This window comes from Lagenorhynchus albirostris, chromosome 2, assembly GCF_949774975.1.
Source record: "Lagenorhynchus albirostris chromosome 2, mLagAlb1.1, whole genome shotgun sequence".
Lineage (NCBI taxonomy): Eukaryota > Metazoa > Chordata > Mammalia > Artiodactyla > Delphinidae > Lagenorhynchus > Lagenorhynchus albirostris.
This window is the reverse complement of record NC_083096.1, coordinates 169,977,742-170,003,321: the sequence shown is the minus strand read 5'-3', so window position 1 is coordinate 170,003,321 and position 25,580 is coordinate 169,977,742. Positions and strand designations below refer to the sequence as shown.

The 25,580-nt window shown below is 42.5% G+C and overlaps 1 protein-coding gene across 2 annotated transcripts in view; it reads right to left on the bottom strand.

Moving 5' to 3' along the window:
- Nucleotides 1–17,130, bottom strand: part of EIF4G3 (eukaryotic translation initiation factor 4 gamma 3) — a 370,577-nt gene extending 353,447 nt beyond the window's left edge. For both annotated transcript variants that reach the window (XM_060141188.1, XM_060141189.1), the window contains exon 1: nt 16,986–17,130. The gene's annotated coding sequence lies outside the window, so the exon portion shown is untranslated. The remainder of the gene's footprint in view (nt 1–16,985) is intronic.
- Between the last annotated feature and the right edge of the window lie 8,450 nt (nt 17,131–25,580).

The window sequence follows — 25,580 nt, the reverse complement described above, 5'->3', positions numbered from 1 at the left end:
TCAGAGCTCTCACGGGTCCTGTGCTTTCTGATTCCTGTTTACTTACCCTCTTACACATCTGTCTCCTGCATTAGGACTGTAAACTTGACGGCAAAGACTATGACTTATTTCTAATTCCTCTGTGCTTAGCCCAGGACACATTGTCAGTGCTCAGTAAATACTGAATGACTAAGCTGGGATACATAAACAAGAAAACAGATTTTTTTTTTTTTTTGGCTGTGCTATGTGGCATGCGGGATCTTAGTTCCCTGACCAGGGATCGAACCCGTGCCCCCTGCAGTGGAAGCACGGTGTCTTAACCACTGGACTCACTGCCAGGGACGTCCCAAAACAGATTTCTATTTAAAACCTATGGAGAAAGTATCCCATCTCTGCTTTGTTCTACGTTCCTGTGAAACAGCTTGCCAAACCACCAGTTCCCAGCTGGTACAAATACTGGACTAACAAAGCAGTTCCCAACTTGTAAACCAAACTCCTTAGGTACAAAAATTCATCATCCGCAAGCTATTTTCACTATTTCAAAAAGCTTAAGAAATTACACATCAGTCCACAATAACGAGGCAAAAACCAGCTGAAACATCAGTTCCTTTTCTCCTTCTTGAAATTTATCAATTAAGGGTGGTAACACTGAGTTCATTATGCTATGCTTAATTCCTGATTAGTATATAAAATCCTTTATTAAAAATGTGAATTCAATGAATGATTTCATAATAACTACAGCCCAGAACCCCAATAACAACAGCTTTTGAGTAGCCAAGGTAGATAATATGTGACTTAAGTATATTTAAAGCTTTTTATTATAAAATATGCCATTATTATAGAGAGTAAGCAAAAGTATAGATTTAAATATAACTACCCAAACCAAAGCCCATCAAGGACTAATTTCAGGCTTGCAAAGAAAGAGAAAGAAATTTCTCTTCAGTCCCCAATCTTCCTTAAATGTAGCAACAATTACTTAAGCAGAGTTTGGAGTTTAAATCAAAAGGCTAGGACTTCCCTGGTGGCGCAGTGGTTAAGAATCCGCCTGTCAATGCAGGGCAGCACACAGGTTCAAGCCCTGGTCTGGGAAGACTCCATATGCGCGGAGCAACTAAGCCCGTGCGCCACAACTACTAAGCCTGCGCTCTAGAGCCCGTGAGCTACAACTACTGAGCCCGTGTACCACAACTACTGAAGCCTGTGCATCTAGATCCCGTGCTCCGCAACAAGAGAAGCCACCACAATGAGAAGCCCATGCACCGCAACAAAGAGTAGCCTCCGCTCAACGCAACTAGAGAAAGCCCACGCACAACAACAAAGACCCAACGTAGCCAAAAATAAATAAATTTATTTTTTTTAAAAAATCAAAAGGCTACCTGTCAAGTATTAAATGTCACTTTCTCCAGCTACATAAAGCCCAGTGAGAACCTAACCAGGAAAGCATAAAAAGATTGTGCTTTCTTGGTTCTCTTTCCTCTCAGCCTCTTCCTTTTTTCTACAGTTTCATTATCTTCATCAAATCACTGGACAATGCATGGACTTAGAACCTTTGCTTTTCTCTTCACGTTCTCCATTATGCTTATATTTTCACATATTTGTATTCCCAGCCCTTTCTGCTCATGTGACCTTCATCTCCCTATTTCCAAACTTGTCCAGTTATCTCCATTTGTTAAATGAATAAGACGTTCCATTCATTTCAAATCCAACATGTCCTAAACTGAATTTATCTGCCCACTATCTCAAAATGTGATATAAAATTAAACCCTACATCTTTCTTACTCCATCAATGACAACATAATTTTCCAGTCTCAAAGCGCTGGAGTCAGTTTTAACTTTTTACTTTCTTTTATCAAGGACAGTCAAATCTTTCTTTCTTTTATAGCTTTCATGATATGACCATCCTTTCCTTTTCACTTCCCTCTAGCCTCAACGTGCAGCAGTAAAACCTTGGAAAACCCTTAATGGAACTAGCATATACTCTCCATGCCTCCTATCTCTCTCAACCCATTCAGCACAATCTTCATCTTCCGGTAATGACCAAACATGTTAGCAGGTCTTAAGTCTTCAATAAACTTCCACCTGCTACAAGATAAAAGTACAGGTTATTAAGCTAAATACCCAAAAGTCTCCAAAACTATCACATGTCCTGCACATTCTATGTTTTCCATTTCAGCCAAGCACGTCTTCTGACTGCCCCAAACATACTATGTACCATTTTCTAACTGCTATAAATGTACCCTCCCTCAATTGTAATTGTCCTGGGACTTCCCTGGTGGTCCAGTGGCTAAGACTCCACGCTCCCAAAGCAGGGGGCCTGGGTTCAATCCCTGGTCAGGGAACTAGATCCCACATGCCACAACTAAGAGTTTGCATGCTGCAACTGAAGATCCTGCATGCTGCAACTGAAGACCCCGCACGCCGCAACTAGAAGATCCCGCATACGGCAACTAAGACCCAGCACAGCTAGCTAGCTAAATAAATAAATAAACTGCAAATGTCCTTCCCCTTACATCTACCCAAATCTTACTTCCTATTCCTCTAGTTCTCACTGATCTTTCAGGCCTCTGATCTCCTACCTCCATTCAGAGAGCACCTTAAATTTTTAACTGTTTGACTAGAGTACATAAGAGGCAGAGAGCACATTTCAGGTTTCTTTTGTATCTCCTTCAACAGCTAGCACGTACTATTATTTAATAAAACTTGCTCCTTTGTTCATTTAATAAACAATGATTGTGTGTCTACTAAGCCTCAGGCACTTTTAGCTTAACCTGTGGTATCAAAACAATGACCAATATTTCCCTTCCCTGTTCTACTTCTTATTCTTTTCTCAAGACTCCATTAGTTCTTTCCTTCTCCCTTGAGCATCCTAACCTTACCATTACCAGTTGTCCTCTTCCATTCAGTTGAATAGCAACTAAGCTATTTTCACAAATATGTTTCTGGAATACAAAAGAAATATGACTTGCCTCTCCAAATATTCTGAGAAAAATTAGAAAAAGTGACCAGCAGTATGTGTGTGAAGGCTATTTTGCCATCTCACAGTTGGAGGCTTCTCACAACTGTCCTTACCACTGACACTCATTTTCACACACAGCACTCCTATGAATAGACCAAAGCCTTAATTTCACTAAATGTATGCAGACTTACTTTTTGTACCTAGACTCCGTGATAAATATACGGTTAATTGAAGAAAGGGGGTTGTGTTTTTTTTTTTTTTTTTTTTGCGGTACGCGGGCCTCTCACTGTTGCGGCCTCTCCCGTTGCAGAGCACAGGCTCCGGACGCGCAGGCTCAGCGGCCATGGCTCACGGGCCCAGCCACTCCGCAGCGTGTGGGATCCTCCCGGACCGGGGCACGAACCCGTGTCCCCTGCATCGGCAGGCGGACTCTCAACCACTGCGCCACAAGGGAAGCCTGGGGTTGTGATTTTTAAAGTGCATATGAACTGTAACTTTTAATGACTAAATTTCTATTTCAGTTAAGCTCCTTCAGGTAAAACAATTCATCAGACCTGGTGTTCAAAATTTAACAACAATAAAAAACAATGTAGGTGGTTTATCCATGGGTTCCACAGAGTTAACTAGAGTACGTCTCCGACCTCAAATCTCATCAAAAGAATTTACTCTTAGGCAGACTCAAAGAATGTGAAATATGTACATCTTCTGACTAAATCAAACTGTTAGATATGAAGTAAAGACACTGGACCTGCAGTTCCCAATACAACCTAAACATAAAAAGCCCTTCAAATTCAAGTCTCTGGGAGTGAAACAAAGCAAAAACAAAAACAAAACAAAAACCTCTACCCATTTCCTTCTTTTATCTACTCTGCTAACAGAAGAAGGAATACTTTTTAAATCTGACCAAGTTTTAATACAAATTAAAAACGTTGACTCTTGGAGAATTCAGATGCTGGCCAAGCTCAAAAATAAAAAATTAAGTAATCACACATGATATGCTGTGATAACCTAAAACCATACTGAAAATTGGTAAAAATAATAAAAATGAAAAATTAGAACAACAAAAAAACTGTTTTAATTCTCAAATTGTTTCACAGTAACAAAAGCTTCTTGTACTGTGTCACAAGGTCAAGTAAGTCGAGTCACTTCCCTGGACAGAAACCACTAATGCTGTTGCCTTATAAATGCCATCATAAAGTTTAGAAAGCATTTTCTCTTTCATTATCTCAATCATTATCGTAACCCTTTGAAAAGGAGAGGCGTACTATTTTCCTCATTTTACAGATGAGAAAACTAGAACTCAAGGAATCAGGGGATTCACCACGAGCACATGGCTACCTTCATGTAAGAAAAGGGATATAAGAAAATGTACAGGTATCTACTCATTTGTATAAAAGAAATACAGGAAAGAAACCAGAAATTAAGAAATTGGTTACCTCCAGGTACAGGTGGGAAAGAAGGGGGAAAGAGAAACTGGGTAGCAGAGATAGAAGTAACACTTCTCTGAGAAAACCTTTTTTTTTTTTTTTTAATATAACTCAGACTCTTAGAACCAGAGTAATGTTTCACATATCCAAAATAAACAATCAAAACTAAAAGTAGAGGAATAGGGTTAGCAATTCTCAAACTTTTTGTGTGTATACTATAATTAGCTGAGTAGATTATAGATAATGAGAGCCAGGTTTCTCATTATCGGAGATATTTAATAAATAAGGAAAAGGGAAATGTTAAAACAAACTGGGTGGCATTGCGGTGGAACTCGAGCTATTAGTATAAACTCGCGGTTTTTAATGTATACACAAATACAGATAATGTGTATACAAGTGGGTTAGTATATATATATATATTTCCTAATTTTGTCTGCCAAAAGGGCCTAGAAGCAATGACATTCCAGTAACACTGAACACACCTCAGCCCAGAGCTTGGTCACTAACCCCATTTTCCAATAAAAAGAGTCATGATTTCTTGGAGAAGTGGCTGATTACAGCATTGAGGCAAGAAAAATACAATATGAACCTGAAACATCTTGCGGTGCCAGAAAGTAAAGAAATGCTTTAAAAAAGAAACGGGGGGGGGGGCAAAATTCCCTGGCAGTCCAGTGGTTAGGACTCTTTCACTTTCACTGCTAGGGTCCTGGGTTCAATCCCTGGTGGGGGAACTAAGATGCTGCAAGCTGCACAGCGCAGCAAAAAAAAAAAAAAAAAAAAAAAACCAGGTTGGTGGCTGGGTAGAAAAACACAGGAGCCAATCTGAAGGAACTCCTAATGGGCAAAGTTGGATTAATCTGAGCAACAAAACAAATAATGATAATACATATCCGTGACTCCGTGATGATATAAATATATAATAGAATAAATTAATAAATGGAGGAGAGCTCTTCCTCACAGTAGAATTACAATTAATAAATGTAGAAGGAAAGAGAGAAATAGCCCCAATAATGCAACCACAAACTTAATAAACGTTGCATGTTAAGATCCACCAGTTGCTGAAATTAGTGGGCCAAAGTTTGAGGAGAAACAGTATTTGCAAAGTATTCCACAAGATACTTATCAACTACAAAGAGAAAGATAGTAACGCCACAGTAGAATGACCCACCATGCAGACACCAATCTAACCAAGTAATCAAAGTAACCATTACATACGGACATCAGGAATTTCTTAATATGAAACACTATCGAACTTCTTGATATGATACACTACGAAAGGATACATTCTGCTATTCTTACCAAAATTCATAACCTCATTCTGATCATGAGAAAACATCAAATCAACCCAAACTGAGGGACATTCTACAAAATAACTGGTAGTCTTCAAAGGCATCAAGGTCATGAAAGATAAGGAAAGACACAGACTGGAAAAGACTAAAGAAAAATAATAACTAAAAGGATAGTGGAAAAATTGGTAAAAATTCTAATAAGGTCTGTAGTTTAGCTGAAAATACTGTAACAATGGTAATTTCCTGTTCTTGATGATTATGGAAGATGCTAACAGTAGGGGAAGGAGGTGAGAGATACAAGGGAACTCTTCCTACTATTTTGGCAGGTTTTCTGCAAGTCTAAAATTAGTTCAAATCAAGTTTTGTTTTTTTTTTTAAAGGGAGCTGACAATACTTTGTTCCTACTTAGTTGACATGCTAATGTCAAAGACTTCTATAATAACTACAAGGTCAAATACAAAATACAAATTGTTGGACCAAAGGATATAAAATGTTTTGCTGCCTCACAAAGCATTTTAGTAACATATCTAGAAATAGCATAAAGATGCCTAATTTTCTAAGCTATATAATGGTTACTAGGTAGGATGACCCTATACTTTACCATCCAAACCAGGACCATAACAGGAGAAAGGGGATCTTCGGTTACCCTACTAGTAGGTCAAAGTAGTTCATGTTATTAAAGATCTCAAATCAGTTTGAGCTGGCATAAACTTGATGCTTAGGCAAGTCATCCTCATTTCCCTTAGCCTCTGAACAAACGCCCCTGAGGGAGGGGGCCAGAAAGCTGGACGGGGAGATCCCCAAAGTAGACTTATGTAATGCGAAAGTAAGCTAATGCATACTTACATGCTTCGATTTTTTAATTATGATTTTTTAAAGGTCAAGAATGAAATCACTGACTTTCCAGACCAGCATTCAGTTTTCACTGCCTTGCCTAAAATGTACCACATTCAAGTACTCACCCAGTCACAGCATAAAAGGTAATAGGCTAAGGTTAAGTACTCTGCTGTATGCTTTTGAAACAGCAGTCGCCTCAGGGAAGTTGGACTGGTTCCAAATTCTATTATTTCTGAAAAAGATCAGCAACGTAATATTGAAAGTATCAGCTGAATATGACATATTAGCCTCAAAGACTCAACAATATTAACCAGGTGTTGATGTCCTTAAAATTCTACATTTAGGTTAATTAAGACCCACTTCCTTTGCATATTTAGTAAGAGCTAAGCTAAAGATACGCATAGTAATTTATAAAACTTAAAAAGTAGACAGACATAATCTTTAAAAATCAGCAACCCCATTCCCACACTGTAATATTTCAAGTCACTGAAGAAGTTTCCTGTGTGTGGAAAATCTTCATCCAAAGCAAATAAACCCTGTTTTTATCAGACTTGAAAGGTTATTATACAAAGCCTCTTCTTTAATGTGGTCTTTTCCTAAATAGTAAAAAGAATCCTGTTAGAGATTAGCAGTATTTCTCTATTTTGTTTCTTTATAATAATATAAAGAAACATTAGCATAGACTGAGGGTATAACCTAATAAATAAAAAAATCAAATTTAACTTGAAACTTACATAAATGCTTTAGGCAGAACTAACATTCTATGTGAAATACAATAACCCAAGAATTTGTAACTTACAATTTCAATTCTTCACAGGACAGCAAAGTAGTCAAATGTCCATACTTTACTTCTTACAAAATTATCACTGCCTAATAGGAATTATCTTAATAATAGAAGCAGGCAAAATCTCTTTTGAATAGTTCCAGGCATTATACAAAAGGAAGAAATGGTCAAAGTCTGTTTATTCAATAAGTCATTAAAAATTAGCACACCTCACTAAATCTCAAACATTTAATGGATTATAAAACCTTACACATAGTTCTGTGATGCCATTCCTACTCTCCTAATCTTTCCTGTTTCTTACTTCAACTTGCACACTTCAACCAAATAAATCTTCAAAACTACTGTTTTCATCACCAGTTTCCCCAAAAAAAAAAAACCGAAAGAAATGCAATTGATTTTTGACAAAGTGCCAAGACAATTCAATGAAGAAAGAAGTCTTTTCAACAAACAGCACTGAAACAACTGGATATCCAAATGCAAAATAAACTTGAACCCCCTACTTAACATCATACACAAAAATTAACTCAAAATGGATCAGAGACTTAAATGTACAAGCTAAAATTATAAACTCTTAGAAGTAAACAAAGAAGTAAATCTTCATGACCTTGAATTAGTCAAAGCCTTCTCAGACACAATATGAAAGCACAAGTGACAAAAGAAAACCATAAATTGGACTTCATCAAAATTAAAAACTTTTCTGCTTCAGAGGGTGAAAAGTGAAAAGATGACCCACTGAATGGGAAAAAATATTTGCAAATGTTATATCTGAAAAGGGACTTGTACCCAGAATATATAAAGAACTCTTACAACTCAATAATAAAAAGACAACAAAGCTAAAAACTGGGCAAAGGATTTGAGCAGACATTTCTCCAAAGACAAATGGCCAATAAGCCCACAAAAAGATGCACAACATCATTAGTCATCAAGGAAAAGCAAATCAAAACCACAATGAGATACTACTTCACACCCACTAGAACGGCCTATAATCAAAAAGACATATACAATGCCAAGTGTTGGAACCTTCATCTTTTGCTGGTAGGAATGTAAAATGGTAGTCACTTTGGAAAACAGTTTGGCAGTTAATCAACATGGAGTTACCTCATAAAACCCAGCAACTGTACTCTTAGGTATATATGCAAGAGAAATGAAAACATACATCCACACAAAAGCATTCATAGCATAATTATTCATAATGGTAAAAAAGTTTAAACCACCCAAACGTCCATCAACAGATGAATGAAAAAAATGTAATACTTGGAATATTCTCCGACAATTAAAAAAAAAAAGGTTCTAAAACACGCTACAGGGCTTCCCTGGTGGCACAGTGGTTGAGAGTCCACCTGCCGATGCAGGGGATGCGGGTTCGTGCCCCGGTCCAGGAAGATCCCACATGCCGCGGAGCGGCTGGGCCCGTGAGCCATGGCCGCTGAGCCTGCGCGTCCAGAGCCTGTGCTCCACAACGGGAGAGGCCACAACAGTGAGAGGCCCGCGTACCGCACAACACGCTACAACATAGATGAACCACAAAAAAATTATGCAAAGTGAGAGAAACCACTCACAAAAGACCATATGTTGTATTATTCCTATACGAAATGTCCAAAATAGGCAAATCTCTATAGGCTGAAAGTAGATTAGTACTTGCCTAGGGCAGAGAGAACTGGGGGGGGGGGAGGGGCGGGGGGGGAACTGGTGAGTCTAATGGGTTTCTTTGGGGAGTGATGAAAATATTCTAAAATTTACTAGGGTGATGGTTGCAGTATTCTGTGAATATACTCAAAACCACTGAACTGTACACTGTAAATGGGTGGCTTGTATGGTATGCAAATTATATCTCAATAAAGCTGTCCAAAAAAAAGAGCAATGGTTTTACACAAGTGAGGTCTAACCTCTTCTCTTATTCATTCAAAGTCCTCTAGAATCCAGATCCATTATCTCAAGTATTCAACCTCAAGACTCCTCTACTCCAAGCATACTGATCAGGACCCTTACAATCCAGCATACACTGTGCTTATTTCAGGCCCAAATCTTTGTTCATGCTGATCACCCACTCCCCACAATTCATTCCTCTCTGCCGAACCAAACCCTGACTGCAGTCTTAAACTCTTTTTAATTTTTTAAAAATTCATCTTTCAGTTCAAATTCTGTTTTTTATACGCTATTTTCTAGGGCCTAGAAAGAGTCAGAGTCACCCTTTCCTTCTTACATTCCTCCATTCTATCTTCAAGGTTCAGTCCTTTCCATTCTCAATGTAAAAATACTGTATTCTGGCTCAAAACTGGCTGTACTTATTTCTACTGCCACCTAGTTCTCCCCCTTGTTATTCCAAAATTCTGTTTGTTCCCATGCTTCAATCTTATTTCCCTAACTCCACATGAGACCGCATATGGTCTTTTCCTCCCTCCTCAATCACTCCATATAATACCAACGTTTGTTGAAAACCAATTAAAGGAATCAAGGCAATATCACACATGCATACAATTCATAACTAGCAAATACCACCCTGGCCACGTCTTTTTTAAGTATGATTGACTATATGGATGAAGATGGATTCAAAGGAATAATTTTTTAAATGTACGTAACTGTAGGGGGGAAAATCTGTGAAGTTAGATCAAGTTTTAATGTCATAAATAATGCAAAACATTATAGGCACAACAAGTCAAAAATGTCTGACTTCTTGATAAAGGTTTCAGCCCTTCTCTGTCTAATGTGCAGTGATAACTTCTGAGCTACAAGCCAAAGGTGAAAGAAGACCTTTCCAAAGAAACAAAAATAGTTCATTCCAAATTGATGAAGAATAAAACTATTCAAAAAGTAGTTTCTGCTGGCAGATAGTTCAGTAACAAAATAAGCAAGATACAAAACTATATGTAATTTAACCTTAAGTTATGTTACAAAAAAGGGCAGATTTTAAGTCCATTAAAACTAAAGTCCATAGAAAAAAGGACAAGAAATAAACCAAAATGTTAAACAGTGGTAATCTCTATGTACTAAGATTATGACTGACTTTTTACTTTTCCATATTTAAAAATTTTCTGAATTGATGATGTGTTACTCATAATTATAAAACAAAAATTTTAATAGTTACATTTGACTATAAATGTTTTTTCTCCTTGGCCTTTATACAAATTCTAATCCTCAGTATCTATACTTCAAATGTAACCCAGTCATTTTAGATGGCTACGTAAACTGGGTCAATGCTTATGCCATCTCAAAGGAAATTATGAAACTATTTTCAATTCAATTACACATCAGTGCAAACAATTTAGGGCAGCTTTGAGTGTGCAAAGTGTGTTGTGATGCCATCTCTATTACTCCAAAACTTATCTTAAACTGATTCCTCGACTCTAACTTAATCAACATTTCATTCAACAAATATTTATAGACTTCCTACTACCTGCCAAGCACTGTTATAGGTGCTAGCAATTCAATAGTGAACAAAAGCGACAAAAATCTCTGCCTTTATGGAGTTTACATTCTCTACAGATAAAATTTAATGTCTCAGAAGAGTCAGGAAACACACACAGGGCTCAAAAAAGTACAAAACAACTACTAGTTAATAAAGATCATAAAAACTGACAAATTTCAAATGTACTTTAAATAGTTCAAACTATCTCAAATTTCAGTTAAGAGTATAGGAGAGTGAAAAACTTCTGGTTGGCAGCAAGCCAAAGAACTAGGAACCAACTGAGAATTCAGAAGTATCTTGGGATCCTGCAATATTTCATCCATGTAAATCTCACCTGCAGTTTACACATTACTTGAAGTCAGGCACCTACCTAATAATCAGGAAATACTTCATTTCGTATTATATTAGCTCGAAGTATTATTCCTGAAGTAAAAATAGATTTTCTCATCACAGGAGATTACTTCAGAACTTACTTTCCGTCATACCTCATAAATGAACTAACTGGATCATCACCCAGAGCAAGGCAGCATCTGACCATGGTGGCAACCTTATTTTACAGCCTCAAGCCATCCCACCATAGACAATATAGTCTTCACTAAGTCACAGAAGTATTTCAGTCTGTTTGGCTAAATCTAACATTAATAAAACAAAAACCAGAGGTTTCTTCTCATATGAGCAAGCTGCCTTCCCTATGATCCATGTCAGAATGCCTCTAGTATCAGTAAGTCACCACAGAAACGTGTCACTGACCATCAGACAAACTAAGAAACCATTAATAGGTCTCTATAAATCCTTCCCGCCTACTTGCAAGAACAAAACAAACCTCAAACCATAATCTTCAGAGTTAAAAGCCATTACAATTCAAGAGTATCACTCTGTAAACTATAAACTAGTCTTACCCCTTCGTTTTAGAGAAGGGGAAACTGATGCCCAAAGTAGTTATGTGACTAGTCCAAGATAACACATTAAAATGGAAAAGCCAGGGCTTCCCTGGTGGCGCAGTGGTTGAGAGTCCGCCTGCCAATGCAGGGAACACGGGTTCGTGCCCCGGTCCGGGAAGATCCCACATGCCACGCAGCGGCTGGGCCCATGAGCCATGGCCGTTGAGCCTGTGCGTCCCGAGCCTGTGCTCCACAACGGGAAAGGCCACAACAGTGAGAGGCCCACGTACCGCAAAAAAAAAAAAAAAATGGAAAAGCCAAACTTGAATCCAGATTTTTTTTTTTACTCCAAATCAGGTGGACTTCTCAATATACCAAGTAAAATCTATATTTTAAGGCCAGCAGGTACTGCTTCCCAGCCAAAGTCTAATACCAGAAGGGCAGGGGGGTATTATGGGATGAGTGTGAAGCAGACCAGGAAAGAACCAACCACAGAGATCAGATCTGTTACATATCTTCTCATACTCTAATTCCTCATATTATGATGCAGAAGATATTTTGAATCTACAGCAATAGTGTTTTGATTACCATGTTCTCTGGTACCTCCTTCTAGCTTCTCTGCTCCTGCTAAAAACCTGAAACATGCCTGGAATCCATTTAGTACTAAAATTCTATGCAGCAGCAACAGCAAAGGAATTGTGAAAAGTCAGCAGGCAGAAGGTGAAAGCTCTGGGTAAACCTTGGGTAATTCCTACTCATCCTTCTAATTTAGCTCAGATTTCTTCTAGGAAGCCCTAATTCCTCCTTCCCCCAGGCTAGGCTCTTATAGCAGAGTTACTGTACTTGCCTCATGGTATTCTGTCCGTTTACCTGTCTGGACCAAGTTCTTTGAGGGGAAAGATTTCAACTCCAGACCTAGCACTGAGTATGGCACACAGTAGGTGCTGGATAAATGAACAATTTTAAAACTTGCCACTTAGATTAAAGCTCCAATACAAATAGCAACCCTATTATGATTTAAAACATGGGTTTCAAACATTTTTTAGCAGACGTTTTGTAAAAATCTTCCAGAAACCCCAATGTGGAAAAGCACCATATCAGTCCTTAGGTAATTTAAATTCTCAGTTTGACAGAAAATACCCATAAGACTAGGACAGGGAGTAGCAGCAGGATGTGACTGATGTGAGCTGATATGCCTCAGGCATCTAACTTTCTTCCTTCTTTATCTCCATCTTGCATTGGTCTCCCTCTCTCCCTTGCTAGAAGAGGATGATGAGGATCTGCTCTCCCAAAGCACAGATCCATCTTTGTTGATGGTGGGGCTTAGGAGTAAACAGACTGCTGGCCACTGCGTAAGCTACCGAGTTCTAGTTGCTAGTTATAAAGGTATTTTGCTGGAGGCCTTGCTAACATCTGAACAAGCAGAAACATGCACTAAATCAAATGTGGCAGGCCTATTCCTATGCTTTAAGACTCAATGAGGTAAAGATAACCTACTTGTCTAGCAGTGTGTGGCTATGAGCTAATTAAAACAAGGTGCAGCATCAGTGCATTCTAGATTACTCCAAAGAGCTCCTTTACTTTATACAGACTTCCCCTGGCTATCAAATATGGGAGGGTATCCTTCCTTCCACTTCCACATGCAGACTTGGTAAGAAGTAGCACAGCATACTACAAAGGACATTCATAAGCTTTGGAGCCATGGTCTGAACTGCAGTCCATTACTTACTAGAGAGACAACTGTGGGAATGTTACTTAACTTCTCTGAACTTTAGTTTCCTCATCTGTAAAATACAGATAGTATTTTACAGATGAGGAATATATACAGACTCATTACAGTCCTTGTGAGAATTAAATAAAATCATGTATGTATGGCTCCTAGAATAGTAGGCACTCAATAAATGAACACTATTGTTATTATTCAGATTTAGCTTTGGTAGAGGCAAAAAAGAAGAAAGCAAATATTAGCTTCAGCCTACAAAACTGAAAATCAACACAGAGCTCAAAAAAAAGGAAAACTGTAATACCAAAAAAAAAAAGGGAATATTTGCTTTTAATATATGTCATATCTAAGACAAAATAGCTGAGGACACAAGTCATTTTTGGGTCACCACAGGCCTTTACCAAATTTAGTTCCTTTAAAGAACCCACTGCTCTGATTTCTTAACCAAACCAACTCCCCCCAAACAGTAACTAGACTCCCCAGAAGTGTCAGCAGCCCTGAGAGAAATTACACCCTGAAGTCTTTCCATATAAATAGAACACTGTGTATTCATAACAGACTGCAAAATTGTTCTGTTTAAGTCAGAACTACTTGGGGACCTGAATTCAAACTCATTTATCTTTAATTATCTCAAGGGTGAGCAATTTCCATCTGAAGAATTAGGCTTTTAATGGGGACCCAAGAACTCCCTGAAAATGTAAGCAAGATTTTCTATGCATGTACAATTTTCTGTGGAGAGGATCTACAAGCTTTCATCAAAATGTCAAAGTTGTTTGTTACCCAGAAAAGGTTAAGAATCACTATTGAGATTCTTGGAACCTCATACTGGGAAGCTGAGGTGAGCAAATCTCAAGGCAAGTATCCTAAAGTGCCAATTTCATAAACTATTCATACTGGATTATGTTATAAAACTCTAAGCATATTTCTCCCTTGCCATTAGCACTTTTTATATCAGGGTTTATCTTCTTCTTTCATCCCCACCATTCCTGCCCACCCTCTGCCATGCCCCATCCCTTGCCTCTCAGCAGTCAAAGGCGTCTTTCCATGAAATGGCCTTATGAGCCTGCCACGCCATACCAATGTTTACTTAAGCAGGTTCCGTTTAAATTCAAATTCACTATCATTTCTGATTTGTCACTTGAACCCTAAGTACAAATGAAGGACATCTTGTTACATGAATCTCTAATATTTTTACAAATTTAAAATACTATCTGAACTTATTAATTTAATTCAAACACAACTGCACCCGTATATTTTGAGGAAATGGAGAGTTAATCAAGCCACAGAAAGAGCAACTCCAAATCTGCACTCCAGTCTCAATGCTTCAATGTGTATCAACTTATATACAATGGTTTGTGGTTTGGAAAGTGGTTTCATCAAACAAATACAAATTCCCACACTCAGTCACACTCAGTGTACAAAAGCAGAATTGTTCTATTTCAATCCATTTTTAACCAATTCCCCATTACCATTGATAACATTTCACCATTGGTATGTTCTAATGAAATCTGTAATCTACACTTCATTTACTATACAAGCTTTTAGATTTTAGCAGTTTGTAACCTTTCAATGTGTAAAGCAAAGAGAAGATAATAGAATTGTGAAATACATCAAGAAGAAAATTTAATCTTACTTCGATGACATGAGGCAAAGTAAAACTTAAAGCCACATAAAACCAAGTATCCTATATTACTACGTATAGGTATAAAAGTTATTTCCACTAGAAATTACATCTTAAATCCCGTTTAACAACTGTTGCAGTAGTACTAACTACTTTTATGTTGCAACCAACTCACAGCTTTTACAAGTCCTTCCTTTGTGAAATGCGCTGAGAAAAAGTACACTTGAAACACTCAAGTCACAGCTCTTTGTGTCCAAGTAACACCACCAAATTCACCAAGCACTGTCATATTCAGTACTCAAGTCCTTACTTAACACTCTGTAGTCAAGAACACATAACTATGGACCTCCTTTCATTTAATTTCCAAAACAGCTCCAAGATGCAGGTAAGGAATAATTTACTTGGTGGCGCAGTATAGAAACTTAGAGCCCTAACCAAATATGGGCAATCAAGACCAGAAAAAAAAAAACTGAAATTAAAAAGGAATTTAAACTCACAAAGCATTAAGTCAAGATATGTTTAAGAGATCCAGCAGTGAATTCCACCTTGAAGTAGGCATATCAGCCAAACTTCTTCCCCCAGAGTAAAGCAACTAGGGATACTGATCAAAACTAACCAGGTTTTCGAGGAGCAACAAACACTTAGGAATCCCTAACCATTCTCATTGGTGAACAATTCTTAATTGAACAGAATCTTGCAGTTCAACCTTATGAAATCAGTACACACATGACACTGGAATGGAATTTATCTTACTCTGCGCCACCACTGCTTGGATTGAAAAAATGTGGACTAACAATATTCAAAGAACAGAGAAAATGGCACTTGACAGAAACCAAAACGATGACCTGGAATGACTCTAGAAGGGAGATACCTTCCCCTTCTCAAAGCAATAGACACAGACAAGAATCAAACTACAGACTGTGAAATAATCTGTGGACCTCACAGCAGTTAGCTTCTCACTTGCTCAAATACCCTACTCTCTCTAAAAGTCAAACACACGATGACACAAGTACAAAAACACATCTAACATCCAATGATTATTTATTGATTTACACAAATACAACGGATTGGGGGGAGGGATGGATGATGAAATGTTATTCTAAGGTAGCTAATAACGCCTAAGTCTCCGTGAAATTCATGAACTCAATGTTTTACCTTCACCGGCTGGTTTTTAACTAAAATACCTCGTCACCAAGTCTTTTTAATCAAAGCTGTCCAAAAATTCTACAATCAAGCAAATAACATGAAATTAGACACATTCAATACTAGACTTTCCTCCAGGGTCCCTGGTACCCTCTAGACATCAGGCCTATGAAGAGTAACTGAAAGCCCTTTAAAAATATTCAGCATAACACAAGCCTTCCAAGAAGTGAGACTTTTGGGGGTGATGGGTAATGTCTGTTAATTTCCTCTTCCTTTAAAAAGGTCAAACGCAGGGAAGCGTCCGGTTTAACATTTCCTCCCTAGATCGCGTTCCACCACAAACCACAACTCCCCCAATCGCTAAAAAACACTACGCAGAGGGAGTGCTTTCTGCAAAATTTCACCGTAGATTTAAAATCCAACTTACCTCAGGAACGAGCTGAGTTTAGTTTCACACAGGAAATTTACCAATAGAGTTTATTATGTATTAATAATAATAATTAGAGAAGCCCACCATGCCCCGCTGCAGGGGGAGCTGAAGGGAGATGAGGAGGGTGTAGTCCTCACAACAATCAGAGAAAAGCCTTCCCTGCGGGGCTGGTCACAGGCACCAGCAAATTCGGCCTAATAAGGGGGGGGAGGTAGGGTTTAGGGGAGGAGAGGCGAGGGGGGAAGGGTCCCCCAGCTCCAAAAGGGAAGGGCTGCAGAAGCAAGGCCGATGGAGCTACTTTTCGCAGTAGTGCAGAGGGTCCCGGGGTGCCCCGTAGTGCTGCTGCCGGGGCACCCCAAAAGCTCCGACCAAGCCGGGTGCGTGGCCTGAAGGAGCAGCCCCTTCCCTGTGGGCAGTAGCTGCCGGCAGGAGAGTCCCCGGAGGGGCCACAGCCCCCCTGGTCTGCAGCGAAGAGAGCCGAAGGGCCGGCAGGAAGGTGAAAAGGATACTGTTGGGGCGCCTGGGTCTGGAGGGCCCTGATGTTCGGGTGAGGAGGGGCCGCTGCCGCCGCTGCCGCTGCCGCCGCCGCCGCCGCCGCCGCCGCCGCCGGGTGAGGAGGCGGTACCGCTGCTGCTGCCGCCGCCGCCGCCGCCGCCGCCGCTCCGGTGCCGGGTCCGGTTCCTGCTGCAGCCGCTGAGCCTGATTTCAGAGCCGGTTTCTGCGGTAAACTCATGGCAAAGCGAAGCCACCAACCCCCCCAGAGCGGGACCGGGCGCGCCGGGGTGCAGGGGCCGGGGGCAGCGGGGGGGCGGGATGGGGGCAGACCCGGGGAGGCGGCGGGAGCGGGGGGCCGGGGGGAGGCTGGGAGGAGGAGGAGGAGGGAGCCGGGGCCGGTCACACACGCCCGCCGCCGCCGCCGCCGCCGCCGCCGCCGCCGGCAGCAGCAGCCGCCCCGCGGGCCAGCACCACCGGCTGCCGGTCTCCGTGACAACGCGACCCCAGGGGGGGGGCCGGACCCGGCGGGGGCAGGAGGCGGAGAGACCGGACCTTTCACGGCAATATCCTCATGGGCCGGCGGCAGGGGGTCTTTATCCCCCTCCCCGGGGGAAGCGGCGCCCTTCTCGGTAGCGGGGCTCAGGCGATGCCGGCGGATTTTCTTCACTCAACAAGCAGAGCATCCAACATGGCGCTGCGGCCGCCTCCAGCAGTCCGGCAGGACGGCCGCTCGGAAAACTTCGGGCCTTTTCGGAGTAGTTCGGGAGGCCGAGGGTGAGAAGCTCCTTCGGCTCTTTCCGGAGACTGCGAGAGGTCGGGGTTCTTCGGAAACACTCGGGGGCGCCTTCGGCCGCCGTTCGGCAGTTCTCCGGGGAGGACTCGCTTGCTCGGGAAAGATCGGCTAGAGGGGCTTCCAGGCTCGCTGCGGCTGGGGTGCGGGGCGGAAGGAGAGACCAAAGGCGAGGTCTGGTCTGCGAGATCCCTCCTCTGCCGCCCAGCCTCGAAGAACAATGGTAACGGCCCTGGAGCCTGCGGTCCGCAGAGCCCTGTCCGTAGGGGCGGGAGGCAGTGAGGCGAGAAACCTCGGTTACGGTGGGAGGAACTGCTTAACCGGAGTGAAACCGCTGGATAGGAGCCCGCCGGGTGGACCTATTAGCATAACAAATAGCACTCGCCCACCCTTAACGCAGTTCCCGTCCATTGTGTCTACATTTCGCCCTTGTCCACCCAGAGGTGAGCGGGATGAGGAGCTCCATTTCCAGAGCACGCTGAGTCTGAGAGAGGGAAAGTGACCGGCCCAAGGTCATCCAGCCAGGAAAGGACAGGGACAAACCTGCATCTGAAATCCAGGTTCATTCGTCCGAATAAACCTTGCCGCTTCCCAAGTTGCCTGGGGACCTGATCCGACCCTCCTTATCTAATCAGCAGCCTTAACTTGGGGATCTGTGGACGGATTCTTCCAAGGCCTGCCCGGAGACTGGAGCGCCTTTTGACCAGCAGCCAGTGGTCGGCTTCCCGGTGTCCTATGCGGGCGTAACACTTGGTGATAAGCTCCTTTTCTCCCCAGCAGGACCAGCCAACACCCCCCCACCCCCTGCCCACACACTCCACCTCCAGTTGGGGTCTTGTCCAAGCACAGGATCATTGAGGGGAAAAGAATTGCAGAGATCAGGGAGCAAGCCAGGTAATAACTGTAACCAGGCACTGAGCAGTTCATTATCTCACACAGTCCTGTGAAAGAGGTGGTAATCATTTCACAGTTGTAGAGACTGAGGCACAGGGAGGCTCAATACCATCACACACAGAAGAAGCTGAAAAAATTGAGGCTCGAAACGGGCAAGAGACTTTGCCAAGGTCACATGGAGAGTGTAGTTGGCAGAGACAAAATTAGAGCTGGGTTCTGCCTCCTGCTATACTGCCTCACACTGCCTTTTTTTTTTTCAATTCACATAAAGCTCTACACATCGTGGTTGCTTAATTCTTGACAGTCCCTGGGACCTCCAAAAGCTCCCTCTGGGAAGAAGCATCTGGAGGGTGATACCACAACTGCATCTTTCTGGAGAGGGTTTCACAGCTCCTGGTGTAGAAAAGGAAGCATAATCCCCCATCTCCAGACTGGAAGGCAGGAGCCACTTCATACTCTGGAATCCTAAGCCATTTGGATTTGTAACACCTGTTTACCTGGGATTGGATTTTTCTGCTCTTCTCTAGACGTGACTGGCTCCAGGAAAACTTCCCAAGTGGTCCTGCAGTTCCCCAGATTCTCCTTCTATGTTCCAGATCTCAGACTTCCTTATCCCAAGGGAAACCTGCTCCCAGGAAAGAATTTGGCTTCCCTTGTATACTAGGGTGATAACAGACTGATCATTGCTTAACTGTTATTCTTTTCTGAGCTAGTTTCATTTCCTAACTTAATAGCTACAAGCATCGGGTGATTACTGTGTGTCTGGTCTTTGCTAAGCACTTTATGAGCATTATCTCTCTTGAAACAGATATACCTTGGGCAAAATAATGTAAAAGTCCCTGATAAGATTCTGGCCCCAGGCAATCAATGCGGAAGGCTTATAGGGAGCAAAGTCAGAAAGGTAGAGCACTCTCCTTTCATCCCAATCATAGCCCTGCTCAACACCTCCCGTCTGGCACAGAGAAGCTAATATTTATTGAACACCTCCTGGGTGCCAGGGTACAGCTCTGCTAAACATTCTGCTTAGATTCACTCTTACTCACCTCAACAACTCTGCAAGGTATTATTATATCCCATTCACAAATAAACTGAGGCTTAAAGATATGAAGAAGCAACTTGTATAACTTTCAAGTGGAAATGCTGGCATTCAAACCCAGGCATCTGACTCCAGTTCTGATTTGCCACCATTGCCTTCCACAGACGAACCTCCCCACGCTGGCCAGAGGCACTGTCAACAAGCGAAGCTGATTTTGTGAACTTGCCTGCTGAGAGCCTCCATGGCTCCCCCATTGCCTTCAGGATCCAGTCTAAATTCAAGGCCCTTCAGGATCTGGACTCCACTTCCATCCTGCCACTCTCCACCTCAGATCCAGAACTGCAGCCACTTTGCTCCACTGCAGACAAAGCCATTCTCTTCCTCTCCCTGGTGTCTGTATGTGGACTACGACCCCAAACCATCCTCTCCCTTCTCAGCCCGTTGGCTTATGCCTGCTCCTGCCTCAAGGCTTGGCTTAGGCCTCGCCTCCTCTGGGCACCCTTTCCTCGCTCCCCAGGCTGAGCTAGGCTCCCCTTCTCTAGGCTCCCAAGTAGATGCTTAAAGCTCAGTGTTGAGCAATAAAGAGTACAGCTGTTGGAATCAGATTACCTGAATTTGATTCTCAGCCCTGCCATTGATTAATTGTATGACCTTGGAGAAATCACATAACCTCTCAAGCCTCAGTTTTCTCATCTGTAAAATGGAGACTCCACCTCTTATCATGAGAAATAAGACAACAAAGTCCAGTCCCTTGCTCATTGTCATAGTTGGATACATTTTAGCTACTATTATTCATTTACATAGGAACATTACCTAGTCATTTAAAATATCGTTGATATCTAGCACTCAATAAAAAGGATGTGAGCTTGCTAAAGGACAGAATAATTGTGAACGGCCAGAGGATTTTCAGGTTACCCTGGAGAAGCCCTCGCTACTGCAGAGCCTAGGCTGGGCCTCACTGCACAGGGAGCGAAAAGGGTGAGAACTTCCTGGAGCAGGCAGTGCTGGCTCGCAGGAGGAGTCTTGAATTTTTGACCAGCCAGCCACTGTTCCCAGAGCCCACCACGCTACCCCCAACAGAGACCTGCATTTCCTCCCAGAATCAAAATACCTCTCCATCCTCATTCAGAGAGCCAGCAGACAGGTGAAGACTTGGTTTACGCATCTCCTCGTGGCTGGGTGACGGAGCTTTGCTTATTTGTTATCATGTGGGGTCACTGTGCTGTTTCTCTGAGTGAACTGAAGATTGGGCTCAGGGGGACCCCTTAATTTCTTAATTGAAAACTTTTGAAAATACTGTCGCAGGCTGGAGTTCTCTGGCCCTTTCTTTTTTTTTTTTCTCCTGGAGGGGACTGGCCTTTTAGCACAACAGAAGCCATCTTCAGTAGCCACAGAAGGTTTGTATGTTATTAGGTGCTCCGCTCTGAGACATGCAAACCTCCACCAAGGCCTGACAAGGTAGAGCTGGGCATGGAACTTGCTGACCCAAGATCTAGACCCTAGGCAGTTAAGACATAGAGATGGGAGGCCAAGAACTTTTAAAAAAGAAGAAGGAGGAGGAGGAGGAAGAAAGACCAAAGAAAGAGCAACTACCTGGCACCCATTTGAAATGGACATGAATGGAAGGAGGGAAAGCCCAATGGGAACAGTAAAGAAATATTTTCTCCCATTCCTTATACTGCAGGCCCGTTCATAATTGGCCACGTATGTTCTTCAGTAAAGAGCTGTGCCAGCAGGCCCTGCCCAGCGTCCCAGGGCCCAGTGGTAGGATGCCGTGTAAGGGTGGTAGTTCCTTTCAAAGGTTGTAAACTTTCAGATAGATCTGGACTCTAACCTTACAGACTAGCCAATCAACCCTAAGCAAGTTTCCTAACTTCTCTGGGCCATTTGCAAAATAAAAACAGGAGGTCTGCCTCTAAAGGATTAAAGCAAGACCTAAGGGAGCTGGTCTGTAGAGAGCATCGCCAGGGCCTAGGGCATGGTAGGTACCTCAACAAAGCTTCATGCCTTCCCCTCTTGCCTCCAAGGCAAAGTTTGCTGCCACTCCCACTCCCACTTCTGGGGCCAAGTCGTCCTACCTCTTTGCCCACGGTGTGTGTAACGGTCTTCATTTCTCAGCTGTTCCTGGAGGGGACCACAGCCCCCGCCAGCACTGCGGCAGCAGATGCTTCAGCTTCACCAGGATGCAAGAGGGAACAAAGAATATTATCACAGAATGGTGAAGACAGTAAATTTTATGTTATTTGTATTTACCACAATTTTTTTGAAGTGTTGTAATAGAGTCTAGTCAGGACTGAAGGTGCCTTAGGGGATCACCTTACCCAGTGTCCTGGTTTTAGGGGTAGAGCCCAGATATAAGAAAGGCTTTTTCTCAAGGTCAAACAGCAAGTAAGCAGCACAACCTGGACTGAAACTCATGACCTCTTTTCACTGCTGGACCAAGGTGTTTCTCAAATCTGATACCATCCTCTCATTTAGAAGTTGGATCCCCCTATCCCCCCACCCCCAGTCTTTTCCCACTTCAAGTGTCGGTCATTCCTCCCCGTGTGCCTCTGGAATCACAACCAGTCTTCAGGACTTATTAAACAAGCATTTACTGAGTGACAGCTATGTACCAGGCACTCTTCTGGGCCCCTAGCAAGGACTGGAAGAGAGATAGGTAACTGGGCCTACAAGTTAAATAATCCCCATAATTATTTACATGAAAAAATTAAGGACTTCCCTGGTTGTGCAGTGGTTAAGGATCCGCCTGCCAATGCAGGGGACACAGGTTCGATCCCTGGCCCGGGAAGACCCCACATGCCACGGAGTAACTAAGCCCATGCGCCACAACTACTGAGCCTGCGCTCTAGAGCCCTCAAGCCACAACTGCTCAGCCCGTGTGCCACAACTACTGAAGCCTGCGCGCCTAGAGCCTGTGCTCCACACCAAAAGAAGCCACCGCAATGAGAAGCCCACACACCGCAACGAAGAGTAGCCCCTGCTCGCCGCAACTAGAGAAAGCCCGCGTGCAACAGTGAAGATACAACGCAGCCAAAAATAAATTAAATCTTAAAAAGAAAAGAAAAGAAAAGTTGAGGTCATGTCACGTTCTCTGCTCAGAGCCCTCCACTGTCCTCACTTCTGAGTTGGAATAAAAACCAAAATCTGTTCAATGACCTACGAGGCCCTACGTGATCTCCATCTCCCACCCCCACCTTTACATCTCAGAGCTTCTCTGCTACTCTCCTCTTCTAGTGCACTGGCCTTTACAATGTTCCTTTTTATATACTCCCTGCCTCAGGGCCTTTGCACTTTCTGTTTCCTGTCCTTGAGATATCTGCACTGCTCATTCCCTCACTTCCTTCACGTCCCTGCTCAAATGTCACCTTATCAGAGAGGCCTTCCCTGATCATCCCTTATAAGTTAGCAACCCACCCCCAGCCCCAGGCTACCCTAACCTACTTTAATTTCCTTCATTACACTCATCACCATCTAACCAGTGACATATTTACATATTCATGAGTTTACTATCTATCCCTCCCCATTAGAATGTTAGCCCTACCGGAGTAGGGATTCTGTCTGTTTTGTTCATTGCTGTATCTCCAGGCCCTAGAATGGTGCCTGACATGTATTGTGTGCTTGTGATATTGTGATTTATAATAAGAAATATATATTTGATCTTCATCCCAATCCTGGTGTAGAGCTCCTAAAACCCTTAGAATTGCCTAAGCAAAGAAAGCAATCAGGTGTCACTTGTTATGTTAATGAAGTGACTTTTGGAAAGCCCTAGGTCACCTAAGTAGGAGGGGCTGGTTGCCAGGGGAAACAACATTGTGATTAGAGGGTTGGAAATCTCAATCCCACCCCCTGACCTCTGGGAAGGGGAGAGGGCTGGAGACTGAGTTCAATCACCAGTGGCCAATGATTTAATCAGTTAAGCCTCTGTGGTGAGGCCTCCGTAAAGACCCAAAAGGACAAGGTTCCGAGGGCTTCCACGTTGATGAACGCATGGAGGTGCTGAGAGAGGCCATGGAAGCTTCACACCCCTTTCCCCATTCTTTGCCCTATGCTGTTCCTGAGTTATATCCTTTTATAATAAACCGGTGATCCAGTAAGTAAAATGTTTGTCTTAGTTCTGTGCTCTGCCCTAGCAAATTAATTGAACCCAAGGAGGGGGGTCATGGGAACCTCCAATCTCTAGCCAGTGGATCAGAAGCACAGGTAACAGCCTGGGCTTGCGACTGTCATGTGAAGCAGGGGGGTGGGGTGGGGCACCCCTGTAGGACTGAGCCCTTAACCTCACCTTATCAGAGAGGCCTTCCCAGACCATCCCTTATAAATGAGCTGTGGGATTTGAAGCTCTCTCCAGGTAGATGGTGTCAGAGTTGAGTTAAATTGTAGGATACTCAGCTGGTGGCTGAGAGCTGTCTCGTGGTGTACTGGAGGGCCCAGTAGATATTTGTGGACTGACTGACACAAAATGACGGCCGCTGTGCGGGCGCGGGTGGTGGAGGTGGGAGGAGAACGAGAGGACGGCGCACGGGTACCACCTCTGACTCTTCAGCCTTCTGCTCTCTGACCTGGCTCGTACAGAATTCAGAATTAGCCTGTCCTTCAAGTTGAACATCACTTGCAAATGCCTTGAACTAATTCCGATTGGGTGTGCCCATCATCCTCAAGACACTGCTTTTCTCTCTACCAGTCAGTTTTGAACAAAACTGGAGTGCATTTTCCTAGAAAGGAGAAAGTGGGCCCAGGGAACCATCCCAAGGAGCCTGGGGGACAAAGAGACCTGGTCCTGATCCCAATTCTGCCACTTATCTTTCTTTCAACTCTTTATTATTATTATTATTATTATTATTGTAAGATACAACATAAAATTCTTTTTAAGTGTACAATTCAGGGCAATCACACTGTTGTGCAGTCATTACATTGTGCATCTCCAGAACTTTTTTGACATCCCAAACTAAAACTCTGTACCCATTGAACAATAACTCCCCATTCTCCCCTCCCTCCAGCCCCTAGCAACCACCATTCTACTTTTTGTCTCTATGAATTTGACTACTCTCGGTACCACATATAAATGGAATCATACAATACTTACGTGTCTGGCTACTTAATATTTTTAAGGTTCACCTTGTGTAGCATGTGTCAAAAATGTAATTCCTTTTCAAGGCTGAATAATAACCCATTGAATGGATATACCACATTTTGTTTATCCATTCATGTATCAGTGGACATTTGAGTTGTTTCCACCTTTTGGCTATTGTGACTAATGGTGCTGTGAACAGCGGTGTACAAGTATCTGTTCACAAGTACCAGCTTTCAATTCTTTGGAGTACATGCTTAGAAGTGGAATTGCTGGATCATATGGTAATTCTATGTTTAATTTTTTGCAGAACCATCATACTGTTTATCCACAATGGCTGCACCACTTTATATCCCACCAGCAATGCACAAGAGTTCCAATTTCCCCACATTCTCACCAACACTTGTTTTCTTTTTTCTTTCTTTTTTTTATAATAACCCACCTAATAGGTGTGACGTGGAATTGCATTGTGGTTTTGATTTGTATTTCCCTAGTGAGCATCTTTTCAGGTGCTTACTGACCATTTGATACCTTCTTCAGAGAAATGTCTATTCAAGTCCTTTGCCCATGTTTGAATTGGGCAGGGGGGTTATTGTTGTTGAGTTGTAGAGGTTCCCTCCAGCTCTGCCACTTTTCACTATGTGTCCTTGAGTGAGTTACATAACCCCCCATTGTACCTCGGTTTTCTCAACTGTAAAAAGCAAACTTTTTTTTAACCTATTAATTCCTACTTCCTAGAGCTGTTTTGAGGATTAAGTAAGGTAGCAAGTGGAAAAAAACCATTAGTGTGTCTAGAAGATAAAAACAGTAACAGCTAA